The sequence below is a fragment of the Urocitellus parryii genome, chromosome 15 (genome assembly GCF_045843805.1).
Source record: "Urocitellus parryii isolate mUroPar1 chromosome 15, mUroPar1.hap1, whole genome shotgun sequence".
Classification (NCBI taxonomy): domain Eukaryota; kingdom Metazoa; phylum Chordata; class Mammalia; order Rodentia; family Sciuridae; genus Urocitellus; species Urocitellus parryii.
The window spans coordinates 29,063,848-29,082,560 of record NC_135545.1 but is presented as its reverse complement, the minus strand read 5'-3'; the positions used below and the strand labels follow the sequence as shown (position 1 = coordinate 29,082,560).

Below are 18,713 nucleotides of genomic sequence, written 5' to 3'. Positions count from 1 at the left end.
CAAGCAAAATACTAGTCTAGCTAATTTACCAGAGAGAATTAGGGAAAGAGACAGCTAACAAGAGCCCTCCCAGGGTCAGAGCAAACCTCCAATATCAAACTCAAACATCCATAGCAAGGGATCCAAAATCATTGGATTAGACAGAGAAAATTTATGCTCCAGGGCAATGACAAAGAGTAGAGCAACCATCTGGCAATTAGTGGACCTTACTTCCAGGTGTGATCAGGAAAGGGGGAGTGCAATGGAAACCTGATGAAGTCACTGTCATCCCAGGGTGGTGGGCAGAATTAGTTCTGTGTTCCCTGGGGAACAACTTCAGAGGCTTACCACTACAGGAGTGGTAAAAAGAATGGACTTCACTACAGTAGTCCAGCCATTCACCAATAAAATGAATCATGCCCCAAGGGCAGGGCACTAGTACCCAGAATTATTACTGAATATCTAAATGTACCATTTAAAAAAAAGAAATATGATTCATAAACTAGAAAAGGGAAAGCCTGTGGAAAGAACCAGATGTCAGATTGAACAGAAACATTTCAAAGAAGTTATTTTAAATATATTCAAAGAACTACCAGAAAACATGATTAAAGGAGTGAAGTATGATGCTAACATATCATAAAATAGAGAATATTGATAATGAGGTAGACATTTTTAAAGGAGCCAAGTAGAAATTCAAGTTGAAAAATACAATAACTGAAATAAAAAAGATCATAAGTGAGACTCAACAGTAGATTTGAACTGACAAAAGAAAAGAATTAGTAAGTTTGAACATTGGTCAGTAAAAATGACGTAATCTAAAGCACATAAAGAGAAAATTACAAATAAAAAATAGAGATCAGAGTATATCAATACATGCATAAGATTATTAGAAAAGAGAAAAAAAAAGGTGGAAAAGTACTTGGAGAAATAATGGCTGAAATTTTCTCCATGAAAAAAAATTAATTGACACATCCAAGAAACTCAACAAAATACACTGGGATAAATGTAAAAAGATCCACATAGACATATCATAATGTGAATATAAAATCCAAAGACCAAGAGAATCACAAAAGCAGCAAGAGAAACTGATTTACCATGTTCAAAGGGTACTCAATGAGAGATTAAAGCTGGCTTCTCATCGAAAAGAACAACAATGAGATGACATATTCAAAGAAAAAAAATAAAACATAAAACAGACTATTCTATTTTTTTTTTTTTGGCAGGGGTGGGTAGTATTGGAGATTGAACCCAGTGTCAATTTACTAAGCCACATCCCTAACACTTTTAAAAATAATTTTTCTTTAGGCAGGGTCTTGCTGAGTTGATTAGGGCCTCACTTAATTTGCTAAGGCTGACCTTGAGTTTGCAATCCTTTTGCCTTAGCCTCCTGAATTGCTGGAATTACAGGTATGAACCACAACATCTGGCTTCAAGCTCTATTCATCAATAATTTTATGCCCAACAAAACTATCTTTCAAAAATAAAGATGAAATAGAAACATCCCTAGTCTTTATTAAAATACAATAAAGATACAAAGATAATTTCTTATCTAACTATATAGGAGTAAGTGGAACCTGACAGTTTTCTTTACTAACAGAATCACCTTGTAAGAAACATTAAAGGGATTTCTTCAGAATGAAAGCAAGTGATCCCAGACAGTAATTTCATTTCATGAGAAAACAAGCAAAAAACAACACCAGTAAAGGTAATTCTATAGCTAGAAAAGACAGTATAAATATATATCTCTTTTTCTTTTTTTTTTTTTTTTGGTAAATTAGCTAGCCTAGTATTTTGCTTGTTGCTTTCACCCCTCAAACCTCCATGTGTGTGGATTATGTTGTGCATAGTAGCCTCCTAAGGGGAAGGGGGTGACACTGTGAGCTCCCTGTCAGGGATTGATCACATGATGCAGGTGCGCCTCCCCCTCTGCCTAAGATCCCACACACCACCTGAGATGGGCGTGACTTGCCAAGATGTCAATCAAGATGCTGCCCACAAGACATCACAAAGCAAGACTCCACCCTTAAAACCTTATCTCTCTCTGATGTCCCCACTATAAAATAAATAAAAAGTGAGCACGTGCTCTCTTTACAGCGTGAAAGTGTGACACTTAAGGTCAAGGAGCCGTCGAGCCCTTGATTCCAAAATTATTTGTGTTGTGTGATTTTTTGCACCTTCTTCTTAGCTTAATGTTGCAGCCAGCCTGTTTAAACCCAGTTTGTCTCATCTGCAGGGGTCACAGTCGAGAGGAGGCACACTTCAGATTCAGTGAGACAAATATACTGAAAGAGAAATGATGGGAAAAAGATATATCATACAAATAGCACCCATAAGAAAGATGGCTATACTATTACTTGGCAAAATAGTTTCAAGCAATGTTATTAGAGAAAAAGAGAGTAATGATGAAAGAGCCAAGAAATCAGGAAAATATAAAAATTACAAACACTTGCATCTGATGGGTACTAACTGAAGTCCAAAATCTAGCAAGGCAAATGTCATTGGATCTCAAAGCTCAAGAATGATCTTCTTTGATCTGGTGCCCTGCCCTCCAGGCCCTCTGGGATAGCAATATCACTTCTACGGCTCTACAGAATGACCTTGACTTCGAGGTTCACTGAGGCAGTGTTCTTGCCTCCATGGCTCTTCTGGACAGGGGTCACACTCTTTGAAACAGGGAGGAAGCAACTTTGAAATTGCACCTGAGGAGGGAGTGGGAGCACTCATGTTCTCTGAACTAGCTTTTCTTGCAACTGGACAGCTCCATGGTTCTATCCTGCAGGTTCCAAGAAGTCAAACAGTCTTCCTTGATTTCATTGTGTTCTTGATGTCTCCATTAGTCCCAGCTGGCAGGATTTCTGCTGGTAAAATTGCATCTCTGTTCTTGGCTTCTACTGAGGCAACTGATTAAATTCATGGCTCATATCCCTTCTGATCTACTCATCAAATAGTTGTGTAGACACCCCTGTAATGTTCTCTTCCAAACAAGTGTTTTCTCATTGTTCACAATATGAATAGGCTGAAAATTTCCCAAGTCCTCAAGTTCTGGTTCCTTTTTGATTAATAATTGCTTCTTTGATTTACCTCTCTCCTCATCGTTTACTATAAGCACACAGAAGTATCCATGCCATGCCTTCAATATTTTGCTTAGAAATCTCCATCGCCAAATATATAATTTCTGTTTTCCACAGAACACAATTAGGTCAAGTTCTTTACAACTTTATAACAAGATCTTTGCAACTTTATAACAAGAATCTTGTTTTTTCTTCCGTTCTAATAATCCATTCTTTATTTTTTTTTGCCTGAGAGGCACCATGATACTTACATAAGGATAGATATATGGATTAATTGAAAAAAATTGAGACTCCAGAAACAAATCCTCATGTTTAGACTAAAATGAGGTTCTAAGGAATGTCAAATCATGCCAGTGGAGGAAAGAATAGTCACTCAAACAAATGGTGCAGGGGTAGCAGGATAACCACATGCAAAAGAAAGAACAAACCTTACTTCCTACTTCCCATCATATACAAAAAGGTACTCAAAGTAGATCAAAGACATAAATGTAAGAACAAGAACTTTAAAACACTTTAAAAATGTAAGAGTAAATCTTACCCTGAATTAGGCAATGCTTTCTTAGGTAAGGAATGATAGCACAAGCAATACAATTAAATAGAAATAAATTGAACTTTCTCAAAATTGTGCTTCAGGCCTTGGGTTGATCCTCATCATGACAAAACAGAACAAGACAAAACAGCAACATCAACATCAACAACAACAAAAAAATCAATATCCCTAAAACAAAGAAGGAAAGAGAACACTGGGTTCAAAGGATGCTGTCAAAAGGTAGGAGACAAACCAGAAAATGGGAAATAAGTGTATACACATCTTATATACATTCCTAGACTCTGTATCTAGAACATATACAAACTTTCCAACTTAATAATAGAAAAACAAATAACCCAATCTAAAAATGAGCTGAATAGAAATCTGTCAATAAACGATAAACGACCAATAAACACATGGAAACCAACTTTGACATTATTAGCCATTAGGCAATGCAAATTAAAACCACAGTGAGGTACCACCTCACATCTACTGGGGTGGCATAATAAAAAAGACAGATCATGACAATTATTGGCAAGGATGTAGGGAAATTGGAACTCTCCTACAGTATTAGTGGGAATTAAAAAGGAATGGTAGAGCTACATTGGAAAGCTATCTGGCAGTTCCTCAAAATGTCAGAGAACACATGATCTCACAGTTACATTTCTAGGTTGTTATAGTTTGGGTCCAAAATGTCCCCCTCCAAAGTCCATGTGTTGAAAGCATGGTCATCAGTGCAGCAGGGTTCAGAGATGGGGCAAGTGATTGTATCTTGAGGACTGTAACCTCATCATTTGATGGATTAATAATTTGAAAGAACTAGGACATGGAAGGAGGAAGTAGGTCACTGGGGATTTGGCTTTGGGGTCTATATCTGACTCCCAGCCTCTTGATCTTTCACTCACTCACTCTTTCTTTCTGCTTTCTGGCTGTCATGAGCTGAACAACTTTCCTCCACCACACCCTCCACCATGATGTTTCCGCCTTGAAGCTAGTCAACCATGGACTGGCGCCTTTGAAACCATGAGCCAAAATAAATCTTTCCTCCTTTAAGTTGTTCTTGTCAGATATTTTGGTCACAGCAATGAAAGGCTGACTAATGAATAGGTTTATATGCAAGCTAAATGAAAACATATGTCTACACAAACACTTACAAGAATGCTCTGGATAAATCTTGAAAACATTATGCTAGGTGAAAGAAGCCAGTCACAAATGACCACATGTTGAATGATTCCATTTATGTGAAGTGTCCGGAACAGGCAAATGGATACACAGAATGTAGATCAGTTGTTGCCTGGAGTTGAGCAGGAGGGGAGTAACTGTTAAAGGGTATGGAGGTTTTTTTTTGGAGGGGGGCGTGGAGTGATGAAAATATTCCAAGATTGATTGTGGTGGTAGATGCACAATTCAATACAACAAAATATCATTAAACTGTATGCTTCAAGTGGGTGAATTGTGTGGCATATGAATTTTTATTTAATGAAGTTGTTGCCAAATAAAAATAAATAAATAGATGCAAAGGAAAAAGTTAATTAGGGTAACATATCCTTACTGCTAGCCTCTGATACTGTGAAGCAGGACTGATCTTTTCATTGTAAATGGGAAAACAAGGGTGGGATGTTGGAGAGGGCTTGGTGTCCTTCTAGGGAAGAGATTTGGTTTTTCCACCAGACTAAATTTATTTGATGATGATTAGCTTATTTAGATGTCTTCTTGAGTTAACCGTGATTAACTTTTTTTGCCCTAAAAGATTATCTATTTCAGGTAACTTTAAAAAATATTGGCATAAAGTAGATAGTTTTACTTACTTATTTCAAAGTCTTGGTTACTAAATCTATTTTTCAACAAAAGTATCCAGGGCTTCATGGACAAATGGTCCATTGCTCAGATCAGCTGGGCAAAGTATAAGACGAGCCTGAACATGTCCTGGTGCCGGGAAGTGAAGATTTACCAAAACACTGATGGAGCATACTTAAATTCAGAGACTTTTCAAGGAGCTCTGAATAGCACATGGGGAAAAATTGGGGTAACTAAATAACAATGGTACTGGGTGATAATGCATAGAATAAAACCAGTATCCAAGATCATGCTGATATGAATGAATTATTATATGATTTATTAAATAAATAAGTGGAGGAGAAAAGATAACTTTTTCTCAAGGAAGATTTCACTTAATAAATTAATACATTTCAATGAATAAAATAAAAATGAAAAGTGAATAATGCAACAGAAAATCACAGTTTGGCAAAATGTGGGGAAAAAAAGAATCGTCAGCAAACATTAACATTCATGGGAGAAATTATGATACTAAACAAGATATTTGCAATGTTTTGATGGGTTTCTCTACAAGATAGTTATTGGCTGCAAAGGGGTACAGATAATACAACTGTGGAGAAACCATCTTAATCATCTTAACCAAATGCTGAAAATGAACATCACCAGAAATGAGATGTGTTGACATTCTAATATAACTGCTGTGATATGGTTACCAAAGGTGCATAACTTGAATTTAATCATTAAGAAGCAGCAGGTAAACTCTAAGGAATATTTACAAAATAACTCCTCTAAAATATCAATTGTCAATAACCAAGGACTACGGGATTAAAACCTTTCAGAATGGAGCAGAATAAGGGAGACCTAACAAGGAAATGTAATATATGAGTATGAATTAGATCCCGGTCCAAAGGATGTTTGTAGGGCCATTGGTGAAATTCCAATAGGTCTTTAGATTAGTTAATGATGTTGCAGATTATCTGAATTTTCTGTTTTTGCCCAATGCCCTGTTGACATTTGAAAGATGTTTAACATTTGAGGAAACCTGGGTAAAAATTATACTGGAAGGCTGCACAATTTTTCAGTATTTTATAAATCTGAGGCTATTGTAAAACTAAAAAGTTTAAACCTTTTTAAAATGTAAAAAAAACTATCTTATCTTTTGATTGGTAGCCTTTTAAATTTCCAATATTGTTGTGAGTGGCTTTTCTCTTAATATCTTATCATAATTTTTAAAAATTTAAGTCCCTTCCCAATAGCTTCAGCTTTTATTTTTGCCATTGTTTCTGACTTTGTCTGATTATTCTCCTCTCATTAATTATAGTTCATATTTATTACTTATTAGGAACATTGTTATATGTTTTGTTGATTGTTGTTTTTTTTTATTTCATCATTATTTTAATTTAATACTTCCTTTGGGTTTTGTAGTTACTTTTCCACTTCATTTAGTGAATTCATTACTGTGTCTTTTTCCTAAGGCTTCCATCATAAAGTACCACAAACTGGGTGGTTAACAAACCAAAAATTTATTCTCTCCCAGTTCTGGAGGTTATAAGTTTAGATTCGGGATTTGGTAGGGCTACACCACCTCTGACCCTTCTAGGGGAGGATCCTTCCGTGCTTCTTCTGACAGTTCCAGGTGTTCCCTGCGTTGTGGCCCCCTCCAATCTCTGTCTTCCTCTTCGTGTGGCCTGTTTTCCATGTCTCTGTCTTCTTACAGGGACACCAGACAGATTGGATTTAGGGTCCACTCCACTCCAGTATAACCTCGCCTCAACTTGATGACATCTGCAAAGACCCTATCTCCAAGTAAGGTCACATTTATGCTAGCTAGGGCTTCGGACTTCAATGTAGCTCCTGGGGAGGAATTCAATCTCTTACTTTTATTTTTCTTATTTCGTTTTGTACATGTATTTAAAATAGTAGAATTTTAGTTGCATCTCATACTTATTTTTCTTATACTGGAAATTGAACTCAGGGGTGCCTAACCCCAGCCCCATTTTTATGTTAGTTTTTTTTTTTTTTTTTTGAGACAGGTTCTCACTATATTGCTGTGGCTGGTCTGACTCAGCCTCCCAAGATGCTGTAACTATAGTCATGTGCCACCACCCCCGGTGCATCTCAAACTTTTTAAAGTAAACATTTGTAGGTGTATAATATGAATTAAGGAAAAACTGCATAATAATAAGTGTGAAATTCTATGAATTTACTCTGACTCGTTGTACCTGTGTAGTAAGTACTCTGAACCTTAGAAGCCCCTTGAACACTCTCCTGGTGGTTACCTAGCCAAGAATAATTAGTACCCTGACTTCTAACATCATTGATTAGTTTGGATTGGGAGTCTTTTTTTTTTTTTTTTTTTTTTTAGCTTTAGATAAATGGGATCATAGATCAGGTAGTCTTTTGTTCCTGGCTTATTTTATTAAACAATTTGTGAGATGCATCCACATTGCTTCCTGATGTATTATTTGTTCTTCTTGCTGTCTAGGATCCTGTTGTTTGTCCAGGTCTAGTGACAGGCACTGGGTTAGTTTTGTTTTTGACCAAGAGTTGCCATGAAAACTCTCGTGCATGTCTTATGAACACATGTGTGCATTTCTGTAGCATATGACATGGGAGGAGGATTACTTGATCAGAGTGTGCAAATGTTCAACTCCAGTCACTATTGCCATGTAGTTTTCTAAAGTTATTGTTGTCAATTAACTTTCCCACCTGCAGTCCATTCTTACCAACAGTTGGGAATTTTCTTTTAGGTTTTAGGCATTCTGCATGTGTGATGTATCTAATTGTGGTTTTAATTTGCATTTCTCTAATTACTAGTAAAATAGATCACATTTTCATAAGTATTGATCATTTACACATCTAATTTTATAAACTTATACAAGTGTTTTTATCCTTTTTCTATTACATTGTTTGTCTATTTTGATTTATAGAAGTGATATAGAATACCAGATAGATAGATAGATAAAACGTCCATTGTTGGAATATTTACTATATATTCTCTAAGTTTTTCTTATATAATGTTTATAATTGTTATTGTTGGGGTGGGGCACAGTGGTGCACACCTCTAATCTCAGGGGCTCAGGAGGCTGAGACAGGAGAATTGCAGGTTCAAAGCCAGCCTCAGCAAAAAGCAAAGCACTAAGCAACTCAGTGAGACCCTGTCTCTAAATAAAATATAAAATAGGGCTGGGGATGTGGCTCAGTGGTTGAGTGCCCCTAAGTTCAATCCCCATTACAAAAAAAAAAAAGTATAATTGTTATTGTTTTGAAAATTTAATTATTACATTGTAATTTCCTTAACCCATGGTTTATTTAGGGTATGTATTTTACATGTTTAATACATATATGCATATAAATCAAATATTCTTGAAAATAAAACACAATCTTATTTCTTTGGTATTTTTTTTTCCTATAATAAATAGACTTGTCAATAAATATTGAGTGAATTCACTTGAAATAGGAACTATGCAATATTTGTATTAACTATCACTTTATCTCCCTATGTGTTTGTCAATTGAAAATGTTTTAAGATGATTTAGTAAATAAAATTAACTTTCATAATAAAAAAAGAAATACGAACTATGTAACTATTACCTGTTTATTAGGTGTGTTATTTATAATTTACATAATTCTTGTTTTGATTTTTATGTTTTTGGCCATTTGATCTATTAGTTTCTAAGGGAATTATGTTAATATCTCCCATCTTATGAAATAAAGGCTTATTTTTGCTTTATATTTTTAAGATATGTATGTTAGATGTATATGATTTTAGTGTTCTCTTGGTGGTTATTTTTCTTTCATTATGTAACGTTCATTTTTATCTTTATTAGGTATCTTTTATTTTAATGTTTTATTGTGGAGCTATCACTTTATTAGCTTTTCATGTTGTTTATAATTGTTTTATCATCTTCATAGTCTCCATATTTTTATATCATTTTCCTTCAGTTTGTTTCTCTAAGCAGGAAACAGTTGAGTTTTGTTTGTCCAATCTGATGTTTCCTTAAATCAATACTACTGAATTTTAAAAAATGATTTCTACTGTCTTTCTGGTTTTCAGTTTGACTTGTATTTTCTGAGCTCCTCTCACCCATCTTTAGTAAGATTGATAGAATTTCTTAGTTTCTCTCTGGTTTCCTCTGCTAGTTTGGAAGCGGAGATTTTCAATTTGCATCTCAGGGTGTTAGATGACCACCCCTAAATTTATATTACAATACTTAAACATCTAACTCTCTTTTTCTTTTATTCTCTTTCTCTCATTTCTCCCACTCTCCTTTAGTTCCTCCCTTCCCTTTTTTGAGCTTTTATTTAACTGTGTCACTCAATGACACAGTTTCCAAAGTTAAATAGATTTACAAAGTTTATAAGGAGAAGTAATGCTCTTCTGATATAGCCACTCTTATTTTTAAATTCACTGTTTTGTACACAGTGAAGACACTTTTAACAATAGTTCTTATTATTATCGTTCTAAATGAAAGAACAATGTGATTTCATCTTGGGGGAAGGGGAATTAAAAGCACTGTGTGCCAGTGCCTTGAGATGCTTCTCTCTCCTCATGCACATTTGGACCTCTAGGACAGAGAAGAGGAAACTCACTTTCTGCATTCTTAGAGTCAAAGGTAATCATGGCGTCAGGAACCCAGGGGAACATTCCTCAGCTCAGAGTGTGAGAGGGAAACCCACAGGAGGAAGAGAGAACTTTTGAGTTGGCTGGTCCAGCAGGGACCCATCTTGTTTCTGCTTGTCTTCCAAAGTGAGTCACTTCTAGGGATTGTGATGAGCAGGCGTCAAGCTACACACTGCAGATCTCTGGATAGCTAGCTTAGTCCCCAAACCAAAAATGTTGATGAGGGGCACCTGGTTGGGGAGATCTGTGAAACCTGAATGAGAAGCAGCAAAGCCAAGCATGGTCACCTAAATTAAGAAACAAATGATGTTCATGAATGAGGACTTTCTGAGCTGGCTAGTCAAAGAGATTCCACATAGAATAAAGGGACATAGGCTCACTTTTATTCTCACACCTCAGCCCCGTGATATCTCAGCTGATGGCATTTTTCTCTAAGTGACTGGAGGTGGTAAAAATAGAGGCAGTTAATAATTTCAGAGCATTTCCATCTTTGCAGTACACATCTAATGAGTGTATGTCTTCATTCTTAATTACTTCAGCAATAGATATTATATGATCCCATGTGAAAAGACGTATTTAATTAATATTGCCTCTTAAAGCTTTGGGCGAAAACATTTCCTTGATAAGTCGTATAAATTTATAGGCTCCATTGTGGGTATCACTTGTGCAATAAGTGCCTCGGGAGAAGTGTGCCGAGCAAAGTCTCTCAGCAATCTGGTAGCAAACAGGAAGCCAGGCAACAGCTGTATTTTCTGTGCAAGACCCCAGGTGGAACGCAAAGAGTAGAAGTAGGTCATCTGAACTGTTACCAGAGTTATGGGCTGCTCGCCTCTTCACTAGTAAGCTGAAGGAGGCAAGGTTGCACTGAGGCTGGATTCTTCCCATGCACTAGCCAGAAATGAACCCAGGAGGCTGGGATCATCTCCAAAGATTTAGTTATTATCTCCTTTTTTATAAACGTAATAAATACTTTTGCAGGTTTTGTTTTTTTCTCATGGTGCAAAACAGTACCATTAGAAAAAAATTGAAGAAATAGAAAAAAATAACATCCTGAGATATTACTATTTGTATGTTTTCTTCTAGTCTTTTTTTTCTTTTCTTTTCAACATGGTGTATTATTACTCTGTGTATGTATGTATACGTATGTACACACACAGAGACAGACACACACACATACACAAACACACACACACATAGTAGTTCCTTCCTTATCCATGGGGGATTAATTCCAAGACACTTAGTGGGTGCCTGAATGCATAGATAATATCAAACCCTATTAAATACTATGTTCCTCCCCCACATACATATATACTTAAGACAGAATCTAATTTTTAAATTAGGTATAGTAAGAGATTAACAATAATAACAACTAATAAAATAGAACAGTTATAATAATATAGTGTAACAAAATCACCAACACCACTCCTCTTACACCTGGCTATTAAATAAAATAAAATCTTATAGAAAACAAATACTGAGATATCACGACATTCAATCTGATGACCAAGATGGCTGCTACATGACTAAAGTGTAGGTAGCTTATACACACTGGATATGCTGCACAAAAGGATAATTCGCAGTGAGACAGTGCAAGATTTCTCATGCTCCTCAGAATGGTGCACAGTTTAAAATTCATGAATTGTTCACTTCTGGAATTTTCCATTTACTATTTTTAGACTGTGGTTGATCACAGATAATGAAAACTATAGAAAGTGAAGCCAGAGATAAAGGAGAGACAACTACAGTTTATTTCCTCAATTTCATTTCACAATATCACAATCTTTACAAATATCACTTTCAGTGCACATGAATGTATTATTTAGATATGCTTTAAGTGAACTATTAACTTCCTTCAGAGTGTGCATTTTTCTGGAAGAAGGGAATGGCTGTGTGGGCATTCATAAAATAGTTATTAGTGAATGCCTTTTTCTGCATCTCCATCTGTATAATGGGATTATGAAATGTGACACCTTGTCTTCCTATTGCCAAGTCTATACACAGCTAAATATCCAAAGTAGTCATTGACATTTTGTTAAGGTGAAAAGCTTTTCACAAGAGTGATTCAGGATCCAGAAGGGCAGACCTGAGGTTAATAGTGAACTGAGCTTCATGCATTTTAATTACTGACAAACCCAAATTAGATTCTGAGATAAAATAGCATCAAGTATTAACAGAGGCCGGGAGGTCGGAGGTGCCAGGGCCCTGCCAACTATGCCAGCCATCAATGCTGTAATTGATTAAAGCATTGCAAGGTGATATTTTTTCTGAGCATGTCACCATGTTTTTTCTTGTTAGGTGCTACATTTGCTTGCTGCAGTAAAACATGGTGAAATAATTGAATTACTAGGATCTTAGGGAAAATAATTTCTGCCATGGAGACCGTGTCACAATATTTTAAAGGGGAAAAAAATTCAGGAGACTTTGTTTGTGGCCTGAAACTTCTCTTATTCTTATCCTTTGTTCACTTTCTACATCTTCACATCTTTGCTCATGGGCAGACAGTAGTCAGATTTCTTTGGGGTGTGAACTGAACAATACTTGGATGCTTAGGTAGAATATGAACTAGTATGCTTCCCTGGAGTTCTTTAGAGGTGGACTCTATGAATATGTATATGAAAAGTCAGAATGAGGTCAAGAATGAATAGGCTGACACATACAAACATTGGAAAACATTGGATTTCCATATATTTAACATTATAGTGGATGTTCTAGGTTCTAGGAATGGTAGAAAGAATAGGAGACCATTGGTTTGAGACTGCCATTTTCTGGCTATATTGGTCATTTAATGTCACCAACCTTCAATTTCTTCCTCTGTAAAAATAATGAATTTAAAATATGAATTTAAATTTAAATAGTCCTTTCTTGCCTTAGTTTGCTGTGAGAATAAATTTTGGCTCAATAAAGAAAGCACAAAATCTCATTCTTGAGATCCAAGCAATGGCCATGCATAATTGTCGACAGGTGCAGGAATCTGAAGGCAAGAAAGCTTGGAACCTGGTGGCCAGTGGAGGGATGGTGGTTAGTGGCTGTGGGAAGAATGGGGAATGGATGGACTTACTCATTTGCCTGCTTTCCACCTCAGATGAGAGATCCATGAGGGGTAGCCGGCCTTGTCTTCAGGGCCTAGAATCATTTATTGGGACACAAAGGTGTCATGAATGCTTTTTTGAATGAATATACATGTTTGAGGACTAAATAATAAATAGATTTGCTTAGTAGTAGAGATTTATAGTGTAATATGCAGGTCCATTCCGTGCTACCCACAAAGAGCCAAGATACATTTGGCAAAATACCCTCATCTTTGAATTGCTTCCATGCCCAAGGATTAAAATGGGATGGGTCTATGCAATGGAGCTTTATTAATAAAAGTCATTTTTCCCCCAATAGATTGGGTGGCTACTGGATTGACTTTCAGTAATAATTCAGGAAGTTGAAAGATTAGAAATTCCACATTGGAACTACTCTCTATTTGGAAATCTTTTGACCAGGACCTTTTTCTCTTTCACATTTTTTAATTTGTTTACTCAACTATTTAATTACATCAGTATAGATACATAGGCATTTATTTTCTATTTTGTATTATAATCTAATACTACTTTATTTTGTTCTCCAAATTGTTCCAGCTTTGGCTCTTGGGAGCTCCTTCGGTTGACCCCTGTATCCTTTTAATATGCTTCCATCAATGTGGGTGTTTTGTTTATTTTTTTCTCACTTTCTCACTTTCTGCTACTAAAACATGTCTATGCTCTTTCTGAATATTACCCCACCACACACACACACACACACACACACACACACACACACACACTCACACACACACAACTTTAGAAAATAGAAATTTCTCCAAAGATACATATCCTTTAAAAATCTACTTTTTTTCTTTCTTGAGAATGTTTTGGTTTTCATTTTCAGCTTTGCCTGTGCTCAAAAACTTTAAGCTTTTCTGAATGTCAGTCCAGAGATGTAGGTATTAGAAGAAAGTTTTCAGTTTCTATTACTAAATAAAGAGTTTAGAAACAGACTAGCAATTTCTCTTGTGAGGCTCCTATATCATTGGTGTCAAATGTTAGAGCTTGTTAACAAGAAAGCTACTACCCAGAGAGGGCTTAGAAATGCCAATTAAAGTCAGATCATTTATTTATAAATGCACGAATTCATTTCACATTTTATCATGGGGCAAAGCATGCCTTGCCCCTTCAACTGCACGGATGATTGAACTGGGCAGAACAAATGGAATGTTCTCCAAATGACATATCTGACTTTCTGTCTTCTTCCTTCCTTCTCAAAGGCTCCAACCTCTCCTGAATTCATAGAAGGCAGGCATTGTATTGTATTTAAGGATGGTTTTTCATGGAAAGGAGAAAACCTGAGTTGCTCCTTGATAAGAGAGAGAGAGAGAGAGAGAGAGAGAGAGAGAGAGAGAGCGAGCGAGCGCATGCACAGATTTTGCACATCAGAAGGACACATTTTAGCTACAGGCAAGTTCTCCAGTTGGTTTCTGGAGTTTTCCAAATTTTTATTTATTTTAAAATTCACTTTTAATAAAATGCTAACTTTTTAATTTAATTTTTAAGACGTGGCCAACTATGACAGACACTCTTTTTCCAAATCATTCTAGGTCTGGGCCTTGGGAAGAAAATATTTCCCTTGGTAATATATAGATTCTGAAAGAGAAAAATCATTTCCCATGGATTTGCCAGGGTGTCCTGTCTGGCTAGGGAGCAATTTCTTTTTTTGCCTCAGGGGAAATTGTATATTCAAATCCGGGAAAAAGTGAGGCCACCCCTGGCTGTCGCCTTTTGCTTCTGGAGACATAGATTATTAGTATTTTCTTTTGTGGCTGGAACTGCATCTCAACGGAATCACTAGAGGAAACATAAATGTGTCCCCTTCTGCTCTGCCCCCAGGCTACCAGTGCATTATTCAGGGTGGACTCAATTAACAGCACCCATGCCTGCCAGTGTCCTAAGCAAGATTGGCAATTGAAACAGTAGGGGCAGCTGTAATTCAGACACTTCTTACACATGTTGGCAAGGTGAACTAGAAGACAGAGGCGGGGAGCTTTATTCCTGGTTTCTGTGAAGATATCAGATAGACTTGTCAGTAACTGACACAAGTATGCTTTTAGTTTTATTGATACTTTGAATAAACATAAAATATGTGCCCATGCACCCTTCTCAAGATCAGATTTTTCAGGAAAAAAAGAATTCTTTTGTTTGTTTTATTAAAAAGAAATTTAAAATACCAGAAAGGTGTTGTTGGGAATTGACTGAGATCTGGGAGCTCCAACTGCAAAATTTTTTATTAAATTTTAATTCTTCTATCTGTATTGGTCCTTTGGCATAAACTCAAAATCCCCTCTCCAGCTTCAGAAGAAGAGAGCAATACTATGTGCAAGGCTAGCCCCAGTCTGATGTATGAAGTCTTGCTGGTTCATTATATTCTCTGCAGACTGTGAAATGATTACTAGCTGTAACTTTGGTTCAGGGGAGTTCAACATTTCCTTTGAATTTCCTCTTTGTATATGGCTCCCAAATTAACCATCAATCAGGGGACACTTCTGTTGACATTAGATTTCTAGACTTTCTCCTTTGGAGCCCAAGTTTTACCAGAGGAGTCTACATGCTTGGGTATGGGTGGGTGCATCAGATATGATGACAGGTACATGTCTCTGCTCATTCCCACTAAGTGACCTTACACTGGATACAGAATGGGGACTCAAATTGCAGGGCTATTAAGTTGAAAGGCCTTCTTTAAACTTGTGTCTTTCCAGGTAGAGCTTGAAACATAGCCACATTAAAGTTTACTACGGATGAAATGTACATAATGGCACAAGGCGAAATGTGTGACAGTCTCTTGGCAGGATTCATCAATCATTCCAGACTTTTTCAGTGGGGATAAAGGGCTCAGCATGACTGAGTAAGGGTTTACGTCCCAGGAATCTTGGTTTAGTAGAAATATATCCTCTGAGTTATTTTTTATTAATAGCTCTTTGGGGAGAAAAGGTTGTAAGAAAATTCCCCCTTCTTGGGCCATGGATTTATTACTAAAAGCCCATATCAAATCTCTTGATCCGTTAAGTACTGTGCGTTGCTATACATCATAGGTGACTATGTTTGGGGAAGCAATGACACAGTGCATAAGACAGACAATACTTTGTGGATGGAAGCTATTCAGTACACTTTACCTCTCTCCTCCCCCCACACTCCCTCCTCTCTCTCTCTCTCTCTCACCAAGAATGATCAGGTAACAGCATGTACTACGGAGTTAGATATTTGATCAAATAATATTTACTAATATATTTGCTAATGTTTTAGTCATTTTCAAAAGTTGAAGAACAATGAAATGTTCATGCTTATAAAATATTTCAAATTTTTACTGCTCAGGTTTAGCCAAAAATTCCTCACATTAATGGGGCCTTAATTAGAACAAGATCTATCCCATGCTTATATAGCTTTATCAAAATGGATTCAACTGTCATGTATAACTAAGAAGAACCAGTATTTTTTTCTTAATTTAAAATCCCCTAATATTTTCTGAGTGCTCAATATGTGCTAGATACCATGAAACTCCTTTAAATGCATTATCCCACTGATTGGGATCTGCTTTTCTTTAAGGTAGGTGCAAGTACTGGTTTCAATATAATGAGTTGGTAATCGAGGCTCAGAGATGTTAAGTAATTTTGTGCAAGATAAAACAACTTTCAGTGAAGGGGTTATGGTTTGAATTGGTGACATGTGCAAGGCATATTGTGTGTAGATGGCAGAGTTGAATTTTGAACCTGAGCCTGTCTGACTCCCAAGCTTTTGCTTCTACTGGGGTGCCCCGGTAGACTCTCCTAAGGACTTTCTATTTTTGAGCCCCAGAGACCATTGAAGGCCCAGCCCCAGGTAGCCACCACATCCAGACCTTTTCCTTCCTGACTGTTGTCCCAAGGCCCCAACCACCTAACTTCTTGTATAGATAACTAACAATATTTATTCTTTCTTTGTGGGAGGCTTCTGTCAAATTAGCTGCAGACGGATTCCAATATACCACCCCTTATTCTTTTCTTTATCATTTTAAGGGTTTGCCACAGGGATACCAATGGAAACATTAAAAAAAGGAAAATATTTCTATAAGAGTAGTACAGTACTGATGCTTCTTGAGGCTCCTCAGGAGTACAGTGACTACATGATCTTAGCCTTCATGGGATTTCTCCAGTTTTAGCACTGGAACAACCATGTCCTGGGATTTCCTCATTTCTGGACAAACCAGGACAATTGGTCACTGAATGAGTGTAATTGGACTGGCTCTTAGAAGAGAGGGTCTTTGGGTTGGCTTGGGGCATGAGGGGAGTATAAATTAATCTCCTAAAATTAAACACAAATTTGTGTACTGAAGATGCTAGTGAATGGCAAAACCAGCTTTTGAAGGCAAATCAGCCTAAACTCTGGTCGGACACATTGTGCCCTTACCATGTTGGTTCTGGTGAAAACACTCATGGGGCAAGGGATCAACATATTACCATTAAAAAAAATAAAATAAACCACGTGACCTAGAAAAATGCAAGTAGCAAGTACTATGAATACTATAAATACTCTTGAGCTTGTAACATTTTGTGTAAAAAGAGATTTCTGGAATGTATCATTCAGGCATAGTCTGTCCAGTGTAAAATAAGACTTATGAGTCTGTTCTTCTAGATACTTTACTTTTACTAGGACAACCTTTAGACATGGTGGTGGCTTGGGTACTAGACAGCCACATCACTCATGTTTTGAGTCTGGGGACTGAGATTAGTCAGCACTTTTTTTTTTCACTTGAACTAATATTTATATGGGTACCTGCCACTCACCTTTTTTTCCCTCTTTATTGTTTTTGGATATCTGGGAATAGTTTTATAATCATTTCAAATTTCTGAATGTTTGTTTTCTGGATCTTCCCGTGGTTAGCATTCTGTCTCTGTATGTAAGCTGCGTGTCTAATCATTGAAGTGGCACCTCAAAATAACAGTGTACAGATAGAAAACAATTGCATGTTCATGGAAATTATAGGTAATTTTCTTTTGGAAGCTTCTTGCTTTTTTGGAATATGACAAGTACAAATAAAATGTAATGTGAATTCTTCAAAGATTCTCCTCTGCCATCAAGAAACATTGATTTCCTTCTTGCTACAATAATAGCAGTTAAATTTTCCTGTTAGTCACTATTTCAACTAAACAAAGAATAGCAAGACACTCTGTGCTCAGGTGTGTGCTGAGAGGCAGTTTCTCATGAGTATCATTGAAAAAGATTTCTCACCAGTAGTTTTCCATGCAAGTTAGAAGGTGGTGAAACTGCACATACATTATCTTATTTGATCTTCATAATGAACCTATAAAAATCACTCATACTGGTCTGGGGATATAGCTCAGTTGGTAGAGTGCTTGCCTCAAATGCACAAGGCCCTGGGTTCAATCCCCAGCACCAACACACACACAAAAATGTATTCATACTTATTGAGTACTCACTATGAAATCAAACACTGTTGTAAGTTTACCTGTCTTAATGAATTAACATAATATATCTAGAAGTAAAAGTATTAGTTGGGAATACTTTTGAAATCTGTCTAAGGTGGCTTAAATAAGTGAAAAGACTTACTGTTTGGTTTATAAGAAATCTTAAAGTAGGCATTATCAGAGCTCAATGATGTTCCAGAAGACATCCTTTGATATGTTCTTCCTGCCAAATTCAGGGAGTCTTCAGTTCATGGTAGA

At 36.6% G+C, this 18,713-nt stretch overlaps 1 non-coding gene across 1 annotated transcript; it reads left to right on the top strand.

Annotated features, from left to right (window-relative positions):
• Window positions 1-18,357: 18,357 nt before the first annotated feature.
• On the top strand, window positions 18,358-18,429 carry Trnal-caa (transfer RNA leucine (anticodon CAA)). Its single transcript has one exon. It is a non-coding gene; the product is annotated as a tRNA-Leu (tRNA).
• Window positions 18,430-18,713: the final 284 nt, after the last annotated feature.